At 30.8% G+C, this 21,075-nt stretch overlaps 1 pseudogene across 1 annotated transcript; it reads left to right on the plus strand.

The window, feature by feature from the left end:
* Positions 1-456: 456 nt before the first annotated feature.
* On the plus strand, positions 457-17,574 carry LOC143243740 (coatomer subunit delta-like; annotated as a pseudogene). The gene is made up of 9 exons (XR_013024752.1): positions 457-517; positions 1,029-1,120; positions 4,067-4,142; positions 5,076-5,229; positions 9,726-9,734; positions 12,724-12,871; positions 15,575-15,686; positions 16,673-16,876; positions 17,345-17,574. The product of XR_013024752.1 is annotated as a coatomer subunit delta-like (transcript).
* Positions 17,575-21,075: the final 3,501 nt, after the last annotated feature.

Genomic DNA, 21,075 nt, shown 5'->3' on the forward strand with positions numbered 1-21,075 from the left:
GTTTTTCTCATATCATTTAAGCAAGAGTTCCATTATATTATGGTTTCTAAAACAGTCTAATGATCTGTCATAAAACCTGTATTTTGACTATTAGTTATGTTCCAAGTTACAGCTAATTATAAAGCAAGATAATTGAAGAAAATTATTGTGTTAATTAGGTATTCTGTCTGTCTGGGATATGTTATAAGATATATTACTAAAACTTCGTGATCATACAGGTGTAATAAAACTATTGATTGTTGGTGTTTTTTCTGTGTCTTGTCATATAATAATTTTATTGTGTAAAATGTTTAATATTATAATTACTAGACTCAAGAAAGAGAGGCAAAACAAAATGAAAGAAAAGAAGGCTTCGTGAACTACAGCGTTAAGGCAAGAAGCTGCAAGAAAGGGAAGAACACCAGGTTTTGGATCAGATTTGGTAGTGGAAACATGGGTTTGGCACCCTCTCAGTCATTGGAGATAGTGCTTCAACTATGCCAGAACCTCTACCTAAACCAAGCTTTTCAGCACCAAGGTATTTTTAGTTCTGATTCTACAAATATGTTTTACATGTGGAAGTATTAAACTGAACGTTGTAATATGGTTTTAATGATAGAAACAATTATATATATATATTTGTTGAAGGTAAAAATGTCTGAATTAAGTACATTAGGTATGAGTGTTTGTGTGTGTGTCTTAAAATTTAACCAGGATTAACTCAGGCATATATTTTTTTAAAACAAGGATGGTGTCTGATTTCTCAGACAACTTATAGGAAAGGTTAAAGGAAAGTTTAATTTTAATTTCCAGCTCAAATTATTTTCTGTGATAGCAGTCCGCTTTAAGAATGTATGGTTGTAATAGACAATATTACCAAATTATTACTGAGTCTGTTACTTGATATGAAAAATAGGAACTGAATGTATCACTTTCATTGTAAGTTTGGAAATTTAAAAGCTTAAAGGAACCTTGGTATTTACCTAACTAAAAATATTTTATAATGCATAATAACATATTTCTTAAACATTTTACCAAATTTCTTTTAGTCGACCATCTGGCCCAAGTAAAGCTCTAAAGTTAGGAAGTAAAACTAAAGATGTGGACCTTTTTGTTGATCAGCTTAAGTCCGAAGGAGAAAGTAAGTAAAATATGAACTTACTTTTTGATTTGTTTGTAGCTCCTTAAGTATCACAATATTTATTAGGTAAGCTGTTACTAAATGCTGTCTGTCTGAGGTTAGGCATATTTACTGCTGTGTACAGTCTTACTGAATTGTTCACTATAATTACTCTTTAATAACTAAAATCTTCTCCACAAAGCGTAAGTAAATTCAGCATTTACATGCACTTGTTTTAGAATACTTCTTGAAAAATAAAATATTTCTTATGAGAATTCATTTCATCATATGCTTTAAGTAACTATGTTTTCTTTACCTGTAAAAGGTATGTGTGTGGTCTGTAAGATGGAGAGTATAAAGCTACAGGAAAACATTTTGATTTGTCAAACAACCTTCAACATCAAACAACAGGTTACGATTAAAAATAGACACCATCTTTTTGTAACACATTTCATGGCAATTTCTTCTTGTTGAAATGACATAAAAATCAGTTGAAAATTAGATATTATAGATGTGTAAGTTGATAATAATTTAGTTGTTAGTGTTAACTATATCAAATATTGCTAAAGGTGATTTTTTTTAAAGAAACAAGGGAGTATAGATAACATACATGCCAACCTTCAGCTGATGCCTCGTAAACAGTCAACCTTAGAAAGACATAAGTCTTAAAACTGTGTAACTTAAGATGTCATTCTTTAATTTCTTGTATATAAAAATATACTTTTGTGAGGTTTAACAGAAAATACACTAAAATATGTTGGTTATATAAATTGAGCTGTATGTATATACACACACATACATAGGAAGTATGAGTCAAACTGTTTTGTGTTTTAATTACTTTGTATTTGCTGTCCATAATTGGTGCTAGTGAGAATATATGAAGTGTTTGTTAATGAATAAGCAGGGATTTTAAGTAAAGGAAAAAGTTTCATATCTTGGGGTGAAGTGATGGGGGTATCCACTAGTCAATTGATTCAAGTGATGGGGGGGGTATCCACTAGTCAATTGATTCAAGTGATGGGGGAGGGTATCCACTAGTCAATTGATTCAAGTGATGGGGGGGGGTATCCACTAGTCAGTTGATTCAAAAATAATTTAAGCTCTCTTTCAGTTGGGTGTGGCTAATCCAAAGTACAAAAAAATGGGTTGTGTACAATTTGTCATGTGCGATTTGTAAGGGACTTGGTGTGAAAATATGACAACTTGGGGTTTGAAACAACATTATGGCTAGTAAACTTTGAGCACTTTGCATCAACTTTTTTATGCAACTCACTGCTCATTAGTGAATAAGTACATATATGGGTGAGGAACAAAAAGTGCCCCTCTTGAAAATTTTGTTATCTTTTATCAGATAACAGAAAAGTATGTGAAAGTATGTTTTTGGAATGCACTCAATGAGATCTGTTCAAATGTGATCTCAATTCCTAATTTTAACATGAGTATTTCATATATACCTTAACTCTTCATGATTTGAGTTATATATTATCATACAAAGTGTTGTGCACTTTGCTGTTGTTCAGAGATCTTATTCCAGTTAGCCTACAAAATGATCAAACAAGTTTCTCTAATCGTGGAGTTGTTTAAAGATGTCTCAGAAATATGAAAATTAATGTTATGGAATGACTATATCAAGCACCTGATGTCAATCTGATTGAAAGTTTATGGGTTGAGTTAAACCATTTAATGTAAGATCTCAAGCAAAACACGGAAGATAGATTTTATGAAGTACTCAGAGAAAGATGGCTGTCAATCATTCAGGAATATCTGCACAAACTCACTGAAAGCATGACACATTGATGTGATGCAGTACTGAAATCCAAGGGAATGCCTACTGAACATTAACTTGTGAAACTGGTTTGCATTATTGAGTTTCATTTTTATGTTCATTTATTGCAGAGAAACATGTATGATCGTGTTATAGGCTTATTGTAATAAGATCTGAGAAATTTCAGCAGGTTCACAACACTTTTTATGAGAATATATAACTTAAAATCATGAAAAGTTCATGTAATTAAGAAAGAACTAATCTTAAAATTAGGATTTGAGATCATATTTGAACAGATCTTGTTGAGTGCTTTCTAAAAGACATATAGTTTTACAGATTTTTCCGTCATCTAATAAAAGATATAACAAATTAATTTTTTTTTAAGGGGGGGAGCATTTTTTCACCACCTTCTGTACCTTCCTTGTATGAAAAGTAATTTGAACTAAAAACAAAGCCAGAAATTGTTATGGTATGTAAATTTTGTCTTTTACTTTACTTTTGAACAGTTTGTTAAATTTATGTCAGTTTAGTGGTTACTAAGGCTTAATCAGTGAAAATGTCAACTATCAAATTTTATCATTCATATATTTAACAGGATTATGAACATAATAATAAACACTGGGTAAGCATTAACTGGTACAAAATTATTTTGGATGAATTTCTAAGTAAACTGGTTAACAGTGTAAATCTTGGAATTTTTTTTTGCCTGAAAAGTGCAGGAACTCTGAAAATTTTCACATTTCAGTTTAATAATTTAACTCGAGAGTAATTTCTCAATTAAAGACAGATATTTCTTTCAACTTAAACCAGTGATATTTTCAGATTTTCAAGAACTTGTACATGGAAAAATAAAAACTTGCTATACTTTATTTTCGTGTTAAAAATATTATTGCAGGGCATGTGTTGACCTTTTAATACAGCTCTGAATTAGGGAGCTAGTGAACTGAGCTCAAATCTGTGATGACACAAATTATTTCCTAAATTCTAAGTTGCAGGATGCTCTTGACTGGCTGTCGTTATTCTGGTCAGTAGTTCAAATTTAAAGATGGTGGCTGATAGCCTTTTGTAGTTTTTTTAGCCATTTGTTAATACAAAAAAGTTATTGCATTATTAAGGCATTAGAAATAAGTGCTTGAGCTAGAAACAATATACAGTAACATATTTTTCCTGGGTATCATTTAAAGGTGTTAATTTCTTTTAAGATGTGGCTACTTCAGCAAGTGCCATGAAACAGCCTGTTTTGTCCAAAACTGTACCTCCTCCTGTTCATACAGAAAGGTAGGATTGTGCCAAAATATTAGGAAAGGAAGGTTAGTTAATAAAATATCTTGATTTTAACGCATTATAACCCAGTTAAAAAAAATCCTTTTTTCACAACTCTTAAGATATTTTCTAAGATTTTGTGTAAAAGAAAAAAAGCTAAGCCTAATGGAAAATGTTAATGAATTCCTTTCAAATATTTGTAACATTTAAGATGTTATTGAAGTATGGTTTGTAAATATTGTAAATAGATTATCTAAGTAGCAGTGTTTATATTACATTTGGTGTACGAAATTGAAAAATAAATTAATTTATGACCAGTGGCAACACCAGGATATTTTTGTTGGGGGGGCTGAGGTATACTGTGGAGGGGCTTCTCAAAATGCCATCAATATGAAGTATAGATGGTAAATTATAATAATGTAAATACCAAGGTACATTTCAGAAAGGTGTGCTATTTTGAACTGCGTTTCAATGCAGTTTTCATTGGAAACTCACTCTGATTAATAATTCATTATTACAAATTAGAAATAATCTATTTATGAAAATATGTGTATATGTAAAAGAGGAAGCTCACCTAAATTCTACCCAAGGTAATACATAATAATAAAGAAAATCAAGATTAGCTTAGATTGAACATTTAATATACCATTAAGAGTAGAGCTACAAATCAAAAGAAATACAACATAAAGACATAGTTTACATATCAGAAACATATACCCCATGGCACCACCACTGTTTATGACATATTCAAATCAATAAAGTTGGCTTTAGATTCAGTGGATTACAAATTTGTCTTAATTCCCCATTTATTTACATTTCCGTTGATATACAAAAGCATCATAAAATATAGGTAAAAGTATATTTTCTCAATGACATTGAATACATACACTTATGTAGTTAACATTTGATTACATCTGAATAAAATATTGGACATGTTTGTTTTTTCAGTGTTCATCTTCACATAGAAGAGAAGTTAACTTTAATAGCATTAAGAGATGGTGGGTTACAGAACTTGGAGATTCATGGTGTAGCGTTAAGAATCAAAGATGACAAGTATGGAAGTATAAGAGTACAGATGGATAACAAAGATGACAAAAGTACAGTTACAGGTAATCACAGAAGAGCTGAACTTTGTTTCACATATTTTAGAACATTTTATTTATACTTTGATTAAACAGTTAAAACTGTTTGCTCCTGTTTTTGTTGATGTGACAGACTAATAACATTTCAACATGTTCAAGTTTTATTTGTTTAAGTTAATTTTCTTTGATATAGTGGGAGCCAAGCCGCAGTATTTGGGGGTCAACCTGCTTAACCGCTGGCTTAAGTGGTCTGCGGCTTAAACCTTTGTGACTGAAAAGCCGAAGTCGCCAACAGCTCTGCCGAGGAGCCTCATCCGGGCCATTCGCGATCATTATAATATTAATGTATAGACTATTCAGATACAATTGACAAGTGCCGTTTTAACACAAGCGACCAATGCATTCGATGGTTCACTTTTCCCCTTTTAATAAATAAAATATACAACACAATTTTGATTAAGATTTATTAATAATATAAAGATTACAATAAAAATAAACCTTTTATTGTAAAATTTTGTCTTCCCGTGTTACATGCGGCCCGCCATTTTAAATCTTGTGGTAGCGATATTGAGCAGTTGCATAAATTATTAAATTTTTAATACTGAATTTATTAACTGGCAGTTAAACAATAAGAAAAAACAAATAAAATTCATTTCAAACAATTTTATTTCACATTTTTTAAAAACATAACAAATATAAACAAAAAGGTTAGTTTCATGCTGAGTTATTACAAATACAGATAATATAGTTCAAATACAGTTTATTTCTTGGTAAAGTATGACGTTATTGTTGCTTCTTGCTCATTGTTGCCCTCTTCTTGGTGTTTCTAATCATGGACTTTAGTTGTAGTGCTTGTCTCCCTCCGCTCATAGTACTCTAGGGCTACCTCAAGTCCTTTTACGGTTTCATCTGCAGCTCTTGTTGGAGGTACTGGGGCAGGATCTTCTTCTTCTTCATCTTCGCTCATGGTCTCTTCTGCTAAAATTGAGGAAGCTACTGGTACATCATCATCAATGGAGAACCACGCTGACAGAATTTCTTGGCCGGGAACAGTAGAGTGGACAGCTTTCATTAACTTCTGCTCTGCTTCTTTCACTTCTGCTGGGTGAAACCAAGGAATTCTTCATCATCATCTGAGTCTTCTTCTCTGTTGCCTTCAGTGAATGGACCCCAGGGCCTTGTTCCAACACTTCTGGATCGATTCTGCCTTTACCACTTGCCACGCTGTCTCTGATAAATAGAGTTCTTGCTTAACCCATACCTTCTTGAGAAACTCGGGGACGCTCTTGTCTTCTTCTACCATGGACTTGATTAACTCTTTCTGTAATTGGACTTAAAAGCTGAAATAATTCCTTGATCTAGGGGCTGGATCTTAGATGTTATGTTCTTGGGCAGATAGTAGATGAAAATCTTCCCATCTCTGGATCTTAACATCTCTGTAGGTGGGTGGGCTGGACAGTTATCTAGGAATAGGCAGGCTCTAGGTTCTAGTCCCTTGTTCCTCAGGTGTTTCCGGACATCAGGGACAAACGTCTTGTGAAACCAGTTTTCAAAGATCGCAGTTGTCATCCAGGCGTTCTGGCTGTGGGTGTAGTCTACTGGCAGTGTTGACATGTTCACTTTATGGAAGCACTTGGGTGACCTGTACTTCCCGATGCAGAGTGGTGTCAGCTTGTGTAGACCAGTCCAGTTGCAGCAGAACAACATGGTCACCCTGTCCTTGATTTGTTTGTAGTCTCCTTTGCTGTTCTTGTCTTTCTTCATAGCTAAAGTTCTATCTGGCAAAATTCTATAGTAAAGACCTGTTTCATCTGCGTTATAGATCTGCTCCTCAGCAAGTTGCTGTTCTTCAACGAATTCTTGGAACTTAGGGATGAACTCTTCTGCTGCTAGAGTGTCTGCTGACTTGATCTCGCCTGATTTTTTACTTGCATATGCCGTTCGCTGCTTCCACCTTCTTAACCAACCACTTGAAACAGTAAACTTTGGATCTTCATTAGGGCCATGAAGTTCCTTGTGTAGTTTCTCTGCTTGTGCTTGAATAACTGGTCCAGATCTGGGAATTCCATTGTTTCTGGCTTCACAAAATGCATTGAACGTTGCCTTGTCTAACTCAGGATTTTGTGCTGTTCTAGCTCTCTTGCATTTCAAACAATCCTCATGAAGTTCATCAAGAAATGCTCTTAATTTATTCTCATCTTTAATCCACCCACGCAGTGTAGACTCAGGTAAGCCTAACTCTCTACTAACTTTACTGCGAGTTTCACCGTTTATATTCTTTCTATGACATTCAGCTTTTGCTGAACATCTTACGATGCATGTTTACGTTTGGTACTCATGGGGTAGGAATTTGTCAATATGATATGCTCACTATTAATTCATAAACTGAAGTGATTTCTATTGGGTTTGTGGCCAGTATTTATACAATTCCATAAAAATATCGGATTATCGAATTAAAAATAATACTTTAATTATTGATCACATTTTTCACGGATTTACCGCAGATGAACTTTAATGTGTGAAGATATGTGATTTGGTAACAATGGCGCTGACATAAAGCTGACATAGAGAGTGGATAAGGTAGATTAATGGTCGATTTCTATTGTAATATATTTTATTTATTTCCCAAATTAAAGCAAATCCTTTTTAAATATCCCCTTGAAGCTATAAAGCCAGGATTAAATTTGTAAGCTGTGTTTTTACACGTTCTTAAATTAGTAGTGAGCCGCGATAATCCTCGCTCACATTTGTCATGTCAGTGTCAACGACATGGAGAGTGTGTGAAACTTTAAAAAGCCAGGTAGTAGATTTAATACATCAAAAATTTTGGGACAAGACTTGCTACAGTGGCTTATGCGATTTCACGGTTTACTGGTCCGCAGCTTAATGGCACTCCACTGTATATACAAATTTATGTTTCTTGATTAAATCATTCATTGTTTAGCTGATTTATTTTGGTCTGTTGATGTTGACTTCCTAAACCAACATGTATGCCTGATTTCCTCTGTTTCTGACTAAAATTCTCTTTGAAATACATGTTTAATATACACTTACAATAAACTACCAAACAGTAGTGTGTGTAACCTAACCTAACTTTACTAAGCGGGGCAAGCCAAGTATAACTTAGTGCATTACTTCATTCTTGATTGTTGGCCTAAACAAATTAAACTTGTAATACAGTCTAGAATTGTGTTGTTGGTTAGCATATTTAATATATCTTCTTTATTATTTCATATTTCTAATTTAATTTTATTTCTTATACTATTTTAATGTTTCTTAGCTTAGTATATTAGTGTAGAAAAACCAAAGTCTCCTGGGCTGATCAAACCTTATGAAATATTATTGATTTACAGTTGAAAATACCATTAACCACAAGGATACCAAATTGGTGACAAAGCATTTAAATTATTGGTATTAACTAACCTTTGCTGATCATAGGTTCTCATAGCTTTCTAAACCTATTATTCCTCAACAACTTGTACACTTTTTGTATACCCTTTTGTGCATATCACAAAGTGTTACTGAGTTACATTTAAAATTTAATTAAACCAATTTTCAGTTGATGTATTTTAATGAAATTATCATTATTAAATATATTATAATTCAAGGTTTAATATTATCTAAATTTTGTTATTTTATTTTAATGAAATTATCATTATTAAATATATTATAATTCAAAGTTGTATATTATCTAAGTTTTGTTATTTCATTTTAATGAAATTATCATTATTAAATAAATTATAATTCAAAGTTTTATATTATCTAAGTGTTATTTTATTTTAATGTAATTATCATTATTAAATATATAATTCAAAGTTTTATATTATCTAACTTATTTTATTTTAATGAAATTATCATTATTAAATATAATTCAAAGTTTTATATTATCTAAGTTTTGTTATTTTATTTCCAAAGAAACATCTAAAACAACAATTAAAAAACTGCAGCTTTTGTTATGTTATTTGGTACAGAAGAAACTGTACATATGTACTGGAGATGCTTCCTTCAGACTTCCAGGGTACATCATACACGTGCTATACATTACTATCTCAAGCACATCCAAAGAAAATGTTTCCCTGAGGAAACTGTTATAAATACTTCTTTAATTTAAAGTCAGCCATACCCACTAAGTAGAAGCAGTGTTGCTAAGCAATAATTTTAAGTTGAATGGCATAATTATAACTAGAAAGAACATATTTTACTATTGAAGGTCATTACTGTAGCAGAAACTTGCTTTTTTACATTTATTTTCAAAGGGGGGGAAATGAGCAAGTCCATTTTTGAGAGGGGTGCCCTTAGCACTTAGCAGTTTTTATTGTATTATGTACTTTCGATAGATAGATTGCATTTAGGTTTTATATTTATATTTTAAGTAATTATATATTATTTGTGTTTTAAAATGGATATGTGAAAGGTTTAATGATTTTTATATATTTAACTTGTTTGGATTGTGAAAGCTTATAAACAAAGTTGTGTGCAAGTGTTAGCTTACTTAGGCAAAAGTATCTCTGCCCAGTGTCTCCAGGTAAAAACTGTCAAGCCAGACTGGCACCAGTTGATGTATCAGCATTAAAAAATTACAAGTGAAATACTAAAGACTTGAAGTCACACATAAGACATAAATATTTCAAAGTTATTTTATGAAGAGTTAAATGGTATACATATTTCCATTTGTTAATTTTAGACATTTCATTGTACTGTAAGTTGATGATAACAGTTCGAGTTGGTGGTATAGTAAAGAAAAATAGGATAATTAAATGTATGCATTTCCCTAAAGAAACTTCTGATATTTATTTAGAAGGGTCTAGAGATTGTGAAAATGGAATGTGAAAACTGTAAGATAATAAATAGTAATTTTATGTTCAAAATAAAATTAACATTCAAGTGAAGTATTCAGAGTGCAAAAGCAAATAATTACAATAAATAACATTTTTCATTATAAGTAGTAGAGAGAGTCTCCCTGCTAGTACAATGGTAAGTCTACAGATTTGCAATGCTAAAATCGGGTTCAGCTCCCCTTGGTGGACTCATCAGATGACTTGATATGGCTTTGCTATAAAATAAACACAAAATAATAGAGAAATCAAAGTTAAACATTTTGTCTAAAACTAAATATTTTAGGAACACCTTTGTCAAATATCAAACAATTTTAGAATGAAATGTAGTGATTTTGATATAGCGTACATCTTATCACCTCACCTGGTTCTCATAGGATTATATTCAATGTTTTGTTCATAATTGAAATAGTTACCACAATATTTACATCCTGTTCTTAAGAGAATCTCATCATATAACTAAAACAATGTAGGATTTCTGTGCAACTTGGAAAGAAAAGTAAGACACGTTTGTGTACCTACAATAAAATAATTGTGAAATTTCCAAATTTTTTCAAACCTTAAATTTTGATTTATTAATTTCTTTTTCATAATTTCTTTTAAAACTGAAGCATATTTAATCAAATGGAATGACATTAATACATTTGTCAATATTCTTCCAGCTATTCATAACACTTTCAAGATATTCATGCAACCAAAATATCACGACAGTTATGTTTTGGAAATTATGTGATTTACTACAAAGATTTATGCTCATCTGTTTAAGTTTTATTATGTGTTCTGATTTAGTTCTCATAAATTTTCTACCTTCACTTATTATTCGTGTGCATCATGTTGAATTTAAATCTCACATAAATTAAAAATTGTTTGTGAAACAGTTGGAATTTTTTTATATTATTACATGTTTCCGTTGAATTTCTTTTGTGAAATGATTTGATGAAAATTAGCATGTATTTGTGGCATATGTTTTATGTATGTAAGTAACTTTAATGATGAAGTAACAAAACAGAATTTTTGTGACATTTTCATGTTGTTTTATAAGAATACTTTTCTTTGAAATTGCAGAAATAATGTAAATGTTAAGAATTCTGCATTTTTAAAACTTGTATAAAATTTAGAATATAGATATACCTTTAGATGTATTTTGAAATTATAGTGATAAAAAGTTTAGTCTACATTTTCTGAAGTTTTTGTAAATTCTTATATTTTGTTGTTGTTTTTGGTAAAATAATGGTTACATTAAAAACCTAAAAACCTGGCCATCTAGGTCATGCAACCTGTGTGGTACGTTAAGTGTTTTCTAGGTTGAAAACAGCAATTTGGGAAAAGCTTCAAGGATTACATTTATAATATTCATATTGTTTATTGGGATATTTAAATCTTTGGAGAGTGGGGGCATGTTTTCTCTATGCCTTTTTGTGTGGTGTTTGTCTCTTTATATGTGTAGGTTATAGTAAAATTCAGTATATATTTTGCCCTTATATGAGCATATAAGGACTGTTTAAACCTGACAGGCACATCTGGAAATTGCAATTGAACTGTTTAAGCATGGATTAACCATAGGAATTATGATGTAATTAACAGTCCTAAACCTATAATGTTTTCATCAAAGTACTGTAATCCTCACAATAAAAAAAATTATCACATTAAAAAAGTTTCTTTGTTAGTCCAATTATCTTAAATTATAAACTTACTCACCAGAACGGAGGTTTAAATTTCTCAAATTAATTATTGACAACTGCAGTTTTGCCTGTAAAGGCAAAATCATTTGTAAATGTTGGATTTACATTTTGAGGTTTAAGAGCTTTTGGCATTGAAGACAAGACACGCTAACCAAGTAATTATTTTGAGTCTACTGAGAAATGATGTTTTTGCTTGCTAAGCTAAAATATTTCAATAACAGTTACTACACTTATGTCATTTCAATCTTTTAGAGATTAATGAAATAAATGCTAGGATATAATTAAAAAATAACAGAAATGAATAAGTGAATAATAAAAGTACATATACGAGTGACAAAGTTAAAGGAAAATGGTGTACCATGTAATTGTATATTACGTTTCATTTAACAAAATAGTCACAGTCTGAAATAAGTGCTAAGTTAAGAAATAATACCCAATGGTGCAGTTTCAATAATACAACAGTTTTCATAATGCAGTAGGCTTCATACCACATTCTACATTATAATTTTGTTTTTTTTTTTCAATGGTGCATTCACTGTTTTGACTTTTCGTAGCAAGATTTGGTACTAGAGTGCACTTGCTATGTTCTTTGTATGTGTGGAGTATCTCTGTGTGGTGTGTGGTTCTGTCTTCATACATGTACACATGTGATGACTTAGTTAAACAACCTGCAGCAGGAACAGCATGAGAAGCTTGTGTTATTTACACAGTTCATTGTGGTACTTCTATTTAACAATAATTAAATAAAGCTAGTACATTTAAGGGAATCCTTGTTTTAATTTTGTAAACCAGACAGTGAAATTGGATTTTTAAGTAAATGATGTTTATAGGTCTGGATAAAAAGAGAGAATTTTATCCTTTGAAAGTTCTGGAATTTTTTTTAGTCTTTGAACTTTGAATAAGATATGGAAGTAATGAAAGGAGGCAATCGTTTTAAAGTTTATCACTGCAGATAGTTTTCAATATGTTGCTGTTGCATTGGGGTTTTTGCTTTTAGACTCACCCTAATATTGACAAGGAACTGTTCAAGTCACAACTGATGATTGGTTTGAAGAATCCATCTAAGCCATTTCCTTTAAATACTGATGTGGGAGTTTTGAAGTGGAGGTTCCAGAGTCAAGATGAAAGTTACATTCCACTTACAAGTATGGAAAATTACATATTTAGAATTCATAAGTTCTTTGTTATGAAAGATGTCAAGTGTGTGTACTGTGTGAAGACAGATGTGTTAAAGAATAAAATACATAAGTGATTAAACAGACAAATCCATTTATTAAAAACAAGGTGTCTGTGTTTTATTTTCATAGTAAAATAAAATTCATATTTAATGTAAAAGCTTGGAATTACACAAAAGAAAATTTTTTTTGGCATAAAATATTTATCAACTTAACATAGTAAAGCATGTTCTTAATATTCTGATAACTTAAGAAGAACTACCATAATTCTACAGCAATAATTACAGTTAATGTAACTTAATCAATGAGTGACTCTGAAATAAACTGTGTATTATTGAAGTCTCTGAAACTCTCATAAACTTTAATGGCCTTTTTTATTGTTAAGGAAGATATATTCTACTTATGAACTTTGTTAGAAGAGGCTCAGTGTAAGTATTGTTATTGTTTTTTTTATGGTGATCCTGTGAAGCATGAACAGTTGAATTTTGAAAGCATTCTTTGAAGTATTAAACTATTAAAGCTGAACTTTTTGTGCAGATAATGCAGTGGGATTGAACATTGTCTTTAAAAAAAATTCCTAAATACATAAACAAAACCTACCAGACTTATAAGCACATGAATAAATATCTTGTGATTAATTTGTAGTAAAAATAAAAATTTTCCAAATTAAATGTGCTTATTTTACAGAATTGTTTTCCACACTTCTTGACTTTACCTTCCAAAATTTCAATTGTTCCAAGTTGCTAAGTGCTAACTATGTGAGGTTACAAGTTTTTGAAACAGCGTTGGACATTACAAACAAATGGTTTGTTGTACTTGCATCTGAGAAGAGTCTCTAATTCACTGAGTTGGAAGTACACTGTTATGGAGCAGACACGATTGACAATAACTTTCATCTACATTTAGATGTTAATTTGAGTAATCAGAAGAACTACCCCGTATCATGAGAATTCTCTCCACAGTTTTACCTCATGACTTGCAGCTTATGCTATGAGGACACTAGGACAAGGTTTAAATATTAAATGCTTTCAATCATTTATCTTCTGCTCTAACATTCCCAGTACCTTCAAAAACTGCTTTCCCATTTTTCTCTTAAGATTTTAATACAGTTTTCCTACTGCTTGTTAACTGCCATATCATAGTGTCTTAATTTTCCTCATGTTGAATCTTGACCATTATTAAAGGAATCAAACAGTTTGAATGCTGTTACACTCACACAGACTAATTCAATCATCTTTTCCATTATTCATTCTCCATCATTTGACAGTAATACAGTTTTGTTTCTAGTGACAGATATATTCTCTTTTGATTCCAACTAATGCTAGATAACCTTGAAACAGTTGAATATGTTAATAACTCTGTTTTGTTGGACATGCACCCACTACCATACTCTGTGAAAGTTTAAAGGGATATTTGTAGACTAACCATGATGTAACCACACTGCTACATCTTTTGACTCAAGTTGTCATTTTACATTTCACATACATCTGTATAATGGAGCAATGAAACTATGTTTGAGAGTCCAGTATATTTTCATACGTAACAAACTTATTTTTTAATTGCTGAATATATATTATATATATGTGTTAATTTTTCATATTTTTATGCTCTTCTGTTACACACTGTTAATTGAAAAGGAAATGGAGAAGTTATTTTAAGTAAATTAATAAATTAGATTTTTAAAAGCTAAACCTGTTTCATCTTTTCTCTTACTTTAAGTAATAGTATATTATTATTATTGGTAATTAAAAGTATTGTTCTCTGAGTCTTAGGGTAGTATGCCCACTGTACTTATAGCCCAAGAAAATAATCATTTTCTGTCAATAATTATTACAATTTTCATTGCAACACTTCTTATTTTTATGGCTCAACCATTCTTTTGGTACTGAAATTCACGATTGGAATTAGAGGTTATAACATGATATTAGAGATTGTTTAATGATGGTATTTATTTTGTAATGTGGGTGCTAAAAGTGTTTAAACACCTTGCATAAGTAAGCACTTAGTTGATTGAAGGTGGCAGATCTGATCAAAGAAGGTTTACCATTTAATAGCTATATGCAGTGTTTGAAATGGACTGAACTTGCTAGTATTTGTATCCCAAAGAGTTGCACACTGACACTTATTATCATAGTCAGAAATGTGTACTTAAGAATGTGCTGGTGCTTTTTGTTTGCTCTTCCTTTTATCTTTTGTCCTATTTTCATGTGTACCAACTTATTTTTTCATTTCTAACACTGGCCTTATGTGATTAAAATAAGATAGTCACTGCTTATCTTTAAATGTAATGTGAAAAACAAAGTGTATCATTCAGCATTCACTTAGTGTTTTTTTCCATTAGAAACAGTCGTCTTGAGAAAGTTTTATTTTTTTATATCATTTTCCTCTGCTGGTAAAAAAAAAACAGAATAATCAGAAGTAAGGTAAAAAGAGGAAAGACATACACAATTATATATTAACTACTTCAGAACCAAAATCAACTGAAATACAGTCTCATTCAGTTTGAACATGGATTTATTAATGGAAAATAATTCAGTTCTAAGAATTTTGAAATATTTTTTTTAAAATAAATGCTTTACTTTTTTAATGTGAACTTTTTTAAAATGGTAATTCCTGCCATGAAACATGTTTTATTTTCTTTGTCAAATAATTTTGTATTATTTTAATGTTTAGTTAACTGCTGGCCTTCTGAGAATGGAACAGGTGGTTGCGATGTCAATATTGAGTATGAGCTTGAACAAGAAAATATGGAATTGAATGATGTTTTAATATCTATTTCTCTTCCGTGAGTATATACTTTGGTGTTAGTTCTTCTGAAAACTGAGATTGGTTTGTTGAATTTTAGGTTAAGAATAACAATTTTTATGTGTAGAAAATATAAGTTACGATTTGACAAAAAATTAATTTTAGAGTTCCTGTTTTACTGATTTAATGAAGTTATTTTGTTACTAGTTGTTTTTTTATTCATTGTTTTCCAATTTTCTAGTCTGATTGCTAGTTTCGTCCAATTGTTATATTCCACCACACCTGTATAGCTTTAGTGATGCGTGAATTTGATATCAGATTTCTTATGTAATCTTACTCATAAATTCCAATAATAACTGCTTCTTTAATTGAACTTTTAGAGATCTTTTTGTCATCCAGATATTTGTTTACCAAATGGTATTAAAAAAAGAACAATGTTGTTGAATGATAAAGTTTTATGATAAAATATTGTCAAGCGTGTTTGTAAGATGTGAACAATTATTTAAGCTTATGACAATAGGTTCTCCATGTTTTATGGTAAAATGTTTTTACAATTCATGCAAACACCTGTCATTTCTGGTTTGATAAATTACAAGTTAAAATACATTCATGTATTAATGAAGCAATCAGACATCAGGATAAGATGAAGAATTATAAGAGTAAAATTATTCAAATTAATCATTAGTTCTTTAAATAGAAAGCAATTAGGGCTAAAAGAATCAACCTTTAAGTTATTTTATAATGTACAGTGGAACCTCTCTAAAGCAGTCACCTTTGGGACTGAAATAAACTGGCCTGATTAGAGGGTTCCACTGTACATAATTAGGGATTATGTAAACAAAAGGGACTGTGATTGAATGACCAATTTTAAAGGATGACTGAATCTGAGGGGTGGCCGCTTAGAGGGGTTCCACTGTATTTTTGAAGTGTGCATTATAATTATTAATCATAAAGTGTATTATTTCTCTGATGTAATTTGTTTAAAGACATTTTAAAAATATATAATGCTCTATATATCTCTATTAGATCGGGACCCAGTAACCTCATTGTAAACGAGTGTGATGGTGAATATCACCATGACAGCCGAAAGAATGTTTTAGAATGGAGGGTTCCTCTCATTGATGTGACTAATAAAACTGGAGCTATGGAATTTTCTTGTAATGGTGGTCCTGAGGATTTTTCCCAGTAACTGTAAACTTTTATTCCAAAACACTCTTCTGCAATATTCTGGTTAGTAAAATATCAAAAAATGAAAATAAGTATATGTTATGTTCTCTTGGTACTATTATTTGTGTAATAGTAAACTACCTGTCACAAGTTTGGACTGATATCAACTTCTGGTTAGAGAAAGCTACCTGTGTAGAATAAAACTATGAATTAACTTAGTAATGAGTAAATAAATATACTTCCTTACTCTTGTACTTATGATTAGCATGTATTGTTTTATCAGATATTATTGGCCATAATCAATAATATTTCATGAGGTTTAGTCAGCTTGAGAAAATCAGATTAGGCCTAAGTACTATTGTTAAACTAACAGTGCAAAACCATCTCTGCAGTAAAAGCATATTATCATAATTTTAGAAAAAAAAAAATGCTGTTAATGAACATAATAAAGAAATAATCTAATGTAAGTTAATAACACTAGTGCTCAAATAAAATGATTTTTTTTTTAATTCCATTGTTTCTTTCTTATAGGTTCGTGATGTTACACTTGTAGAAGGATCAGAACCTGTAAAGTATTCCTCAGATGCTATCTTGATTGTAGATAAGTTTGAAGTTGTTTGAACTTCCTCACTGTTTCACTTCAAGGAAATTCTACACCTGAAAAGGGATTATTTGGTAAATCCCCATTAAGAAGCTCTTAAATACTGTGTTAACACCAAGTAAAGCTGTAATTATGCAGTATTCTGCTGCTACTGCCAGATTAGGACCTCTCAGTGATAGCCTTCATTTATTATTATTATTTTGATTTATGTATTCTAGAAAACGTTTTTTTTTTCTGTAACTGTTTCTTTATTTTCTTTAAGTGGTAAATTTATTAAGCAGGATGAAAAATTTTGACATTTTTTTTATACATACATATTTGCTGTTGTCTTGAATATTTTGTGTTTCAGCAATTCAGAATCCATCAAAGAATCCCTTTTCACAGTTAGTAAAATATTAAAGTGGTGGTAATTAAAGTTAATTATATATACATCTGTACACAAAATGCTAATAAAACCACTTGTGATTAGCACAAAAGGGTGTAAGGACTCAGTTTGTTGTCAGTTAATGTTCTTATTGAAACAAATTGAAAAGGAACATTTAAATGTTGATATTCAGATTTAAAATATTAAATAAAAGTTCAAGTATTGATTGCTGTTAAACGTAACTCATGTATGCTTGATTTTATTTAAAGTAACACACAACAGGTTGAAAATTAGAAGTAAAGTTATAGTTACAGTTTCCAGGAATTAAAGTAATAGATTCTCAAAAATTGTATACAACTTGTGACCCTTATTTATCAACTATTTTGATATTGGTTGTCAATTGTATACAACTTGTGACCCTTATTTATCAACTATTTTGATATTGGTTGTCAATTGTATACAACTTGTGACCCTTATTTATCAACTATTTTGATATTGGTTGTCAATTGTATACAATTTGTGACCCTTATTTATCAACTATTTTGATATTGGTTGTCAATTGTATACAATTTGTGACCCTTATTTATCAACTATTTTGATATTGGTTGTCAATTGTATACAACTTGTGATCCTTATTTATCAACTATTTTGATATTGGTTGAAGAATATTATAGACAATGATACAGAAGGACAGAGTAAAGCATTTTTAGAAACACATTTCTGGATATTTAGTAAGCTTTACATTTTTGTTTTCCTTTAGGTTTCACTTCTCACCCACTATGTTGTGCACGTGTAATATCTTGGAATAATTAGCAATTTACCATTAGAATTTTTCAACATACACAAATAATACATACATTTTGTATGTGTAAGTTTAATTTTCAAATCTCGTGGTTTCCCTCTGATAATATTCAACATACTGCATTTTATAAAGACTTTATAAGTTCCTCTGTGTATATACTTAGAATAAGCAGAAGCAATTATTTTAGAGGTATGATTAAAAGTAGAATAAATTCTTTTGTATATATTATTTTGCCATTCTATAAGCTGTTTTAGAAACCCATTCACTTGTCAGAGAAAGAAACTAAATTAATTAATCATTTCTGAAAACCAAAATAATCTCAACATTACAAATACACCTAAATGTACTTAAGTGACCATCAGCAGAACATTATGAAAGTTTACTAAAAGCTAAACTTTTCCCTAATATTTAAGAGAAAACACTAACGTAAAATTCAGGTACAACCATAGAAGGCATAACGTACAATGTACCAGAAGAAGAAAAACATTTGGAGATTAAAAGAATGTCAGCAGGTCAAAAAACCATCAATTGTAAACCTTTGTAGAATACCTCCGTGAAAGAAAAACTAACACAACAGGTCTACCAGCATACATAGGTAATGCCAATGTAATTGTAGACATAAATAATACACCATCAAGTTCAAACCTATTTGAAAGAGATGGCTACTACAGAAAGGCAAAGTATAATCCAATGTATGAAATGGAGATAAAGATTTATTAACATTTTGAGGAACATCAGAAAGAACTTGGAAAAGAAACAGTAAAACAACGGTAAGCCATAACACAACCACATGAACTAGGCCAAGATATCCTTTAGATTTATTATCACCGTTAACAGGTGAAACATCCTTTTATGTTAATAACTCAATCCATACTGTAAAGATTATATAAGCAACCATGCTAACCTCACTAGGACTAATGATCAGTTTTAATGTGCCCTACTTGTTCACTAAAGGTCTTGAAATATTGCAGATACTCAACTAATAGCTTGAAAGTGATATAATTTGTCAAGAAACATGTCTAACAGACAAACAACTTATAAAATGAAGATAAATATTTCCAACAACAAGAGGGCTTAGTCATGCACTCACTCCTGTCACCAGTAATTGGTAATTTCTATGTGAAATATTGTGAAGATAATGCCCTCAAAACAGTCAGGATTGGGTTAAAATATGTTGACAATAAAGACCTAATATGGCTATGTATCACAGATAAACATCCATAATTCATGAACCATCTGAACAAGCAACATCCAGAAATGCAATTGACACTTTAAATAGATAAAAGATATGAATTTCTTTCTGTTGATGTGATTGTTAACAAGTGATAGGTTGTATACCACAGGAAACCTTAATGTCTGTACAATAAATCAAGACATCCCAACAGTATAAGGATGGATTTCACAGGCTCCCTGGTTTCCAGAATTTTAATACAGAAGATGCTAAGAGAATGAAAGAAAAACACCACTACAGTCCTTTTTAACAATGGATGCTCTGAATGCTTGTTTCCTGTATATACCAAGAATATGCAGGAACTAAACTACTAATAAACAGCTATATTTCTGTATGGAGAAACAAAGTTCCATAAAAGCTAGAGTCCAAGAGCATAATATATATACAGAGCTTTGTTATACATGGTACACTGCTGTTTCTGTAAGAGCTCATCAAAGACCATACAATAAAACTGAATAATGAAACGTGAACCACAAATGAGTAAAAAATAGCTATCTGTATCCATTTAACTGATAACACAGTCAATCTGATATTGAAAGTAGCAATCTGTATCCACTTAACTGATAACACAGTCAATTTGATATTGAAGGTAACCATCTGCATCCATTTAACTGATAACACAGTCAATCTAATATTGAAAGTAGCCATCTGTATCCATTTAACTGATAACACAGTCAATCTAATATTGAAAGTAGCTATCTGTATCCATTTAACTGATAACACAGTCAATCTAATATTGAAAGTAGCCATCTGTATCCATTTAACTGATAACACAGTCAATCTAATATTGAAGGTAGCCATCTGTATCCATTTAACTGATAACACAGTCAATCTAATATTGAAGGTAGCCATCTGTATCCACTTAACTGATAACACAGTCAATTTGATATTGAAGGTAACCATCTGCATCCATTTAACTGATAACACAGTCAATCTGATATTAAAGGTAGCCATCTGTATCCATTTAACTGATAACACAGTCAATCTAATATTGAAGGTAGCCATCTGTATCCACTTAACTGATAACACAGTCAATCTAATATTGAAATATTGAAGGTAATAAAATTTGGATAACCATCCTGAAAGCATCAAATAGTTAGTTGATTCAAAACCTGGGTACCATTCTTAAAGGCATTCAAACAGATGGTTCAGTCTTGTGGTAAAATCTGGGACACTGTCACAGTTGTAACAATTATAAATTTTGCCATTTCACAAGTAGATTAGAATAATCTAACAAAGTATATTTAGTTGATCTGTCTAAATT

This window comes from Tachypleus tridentatus, unplaced genomic scaffold, assembly GCF_004210375.1.
Source record: "Tachypleus tridentatus isolate NWPU-2018 unplaced genomic scaffold, ASM421037v1 tig00692336_pilon, whole genome shotgun sequence".
NCBI lineage: Eukaryota > Metazoa > Arthropoda > Merostomata > Xiphosura > Limulidae > Tachypleus > Tachypleus tridentatus.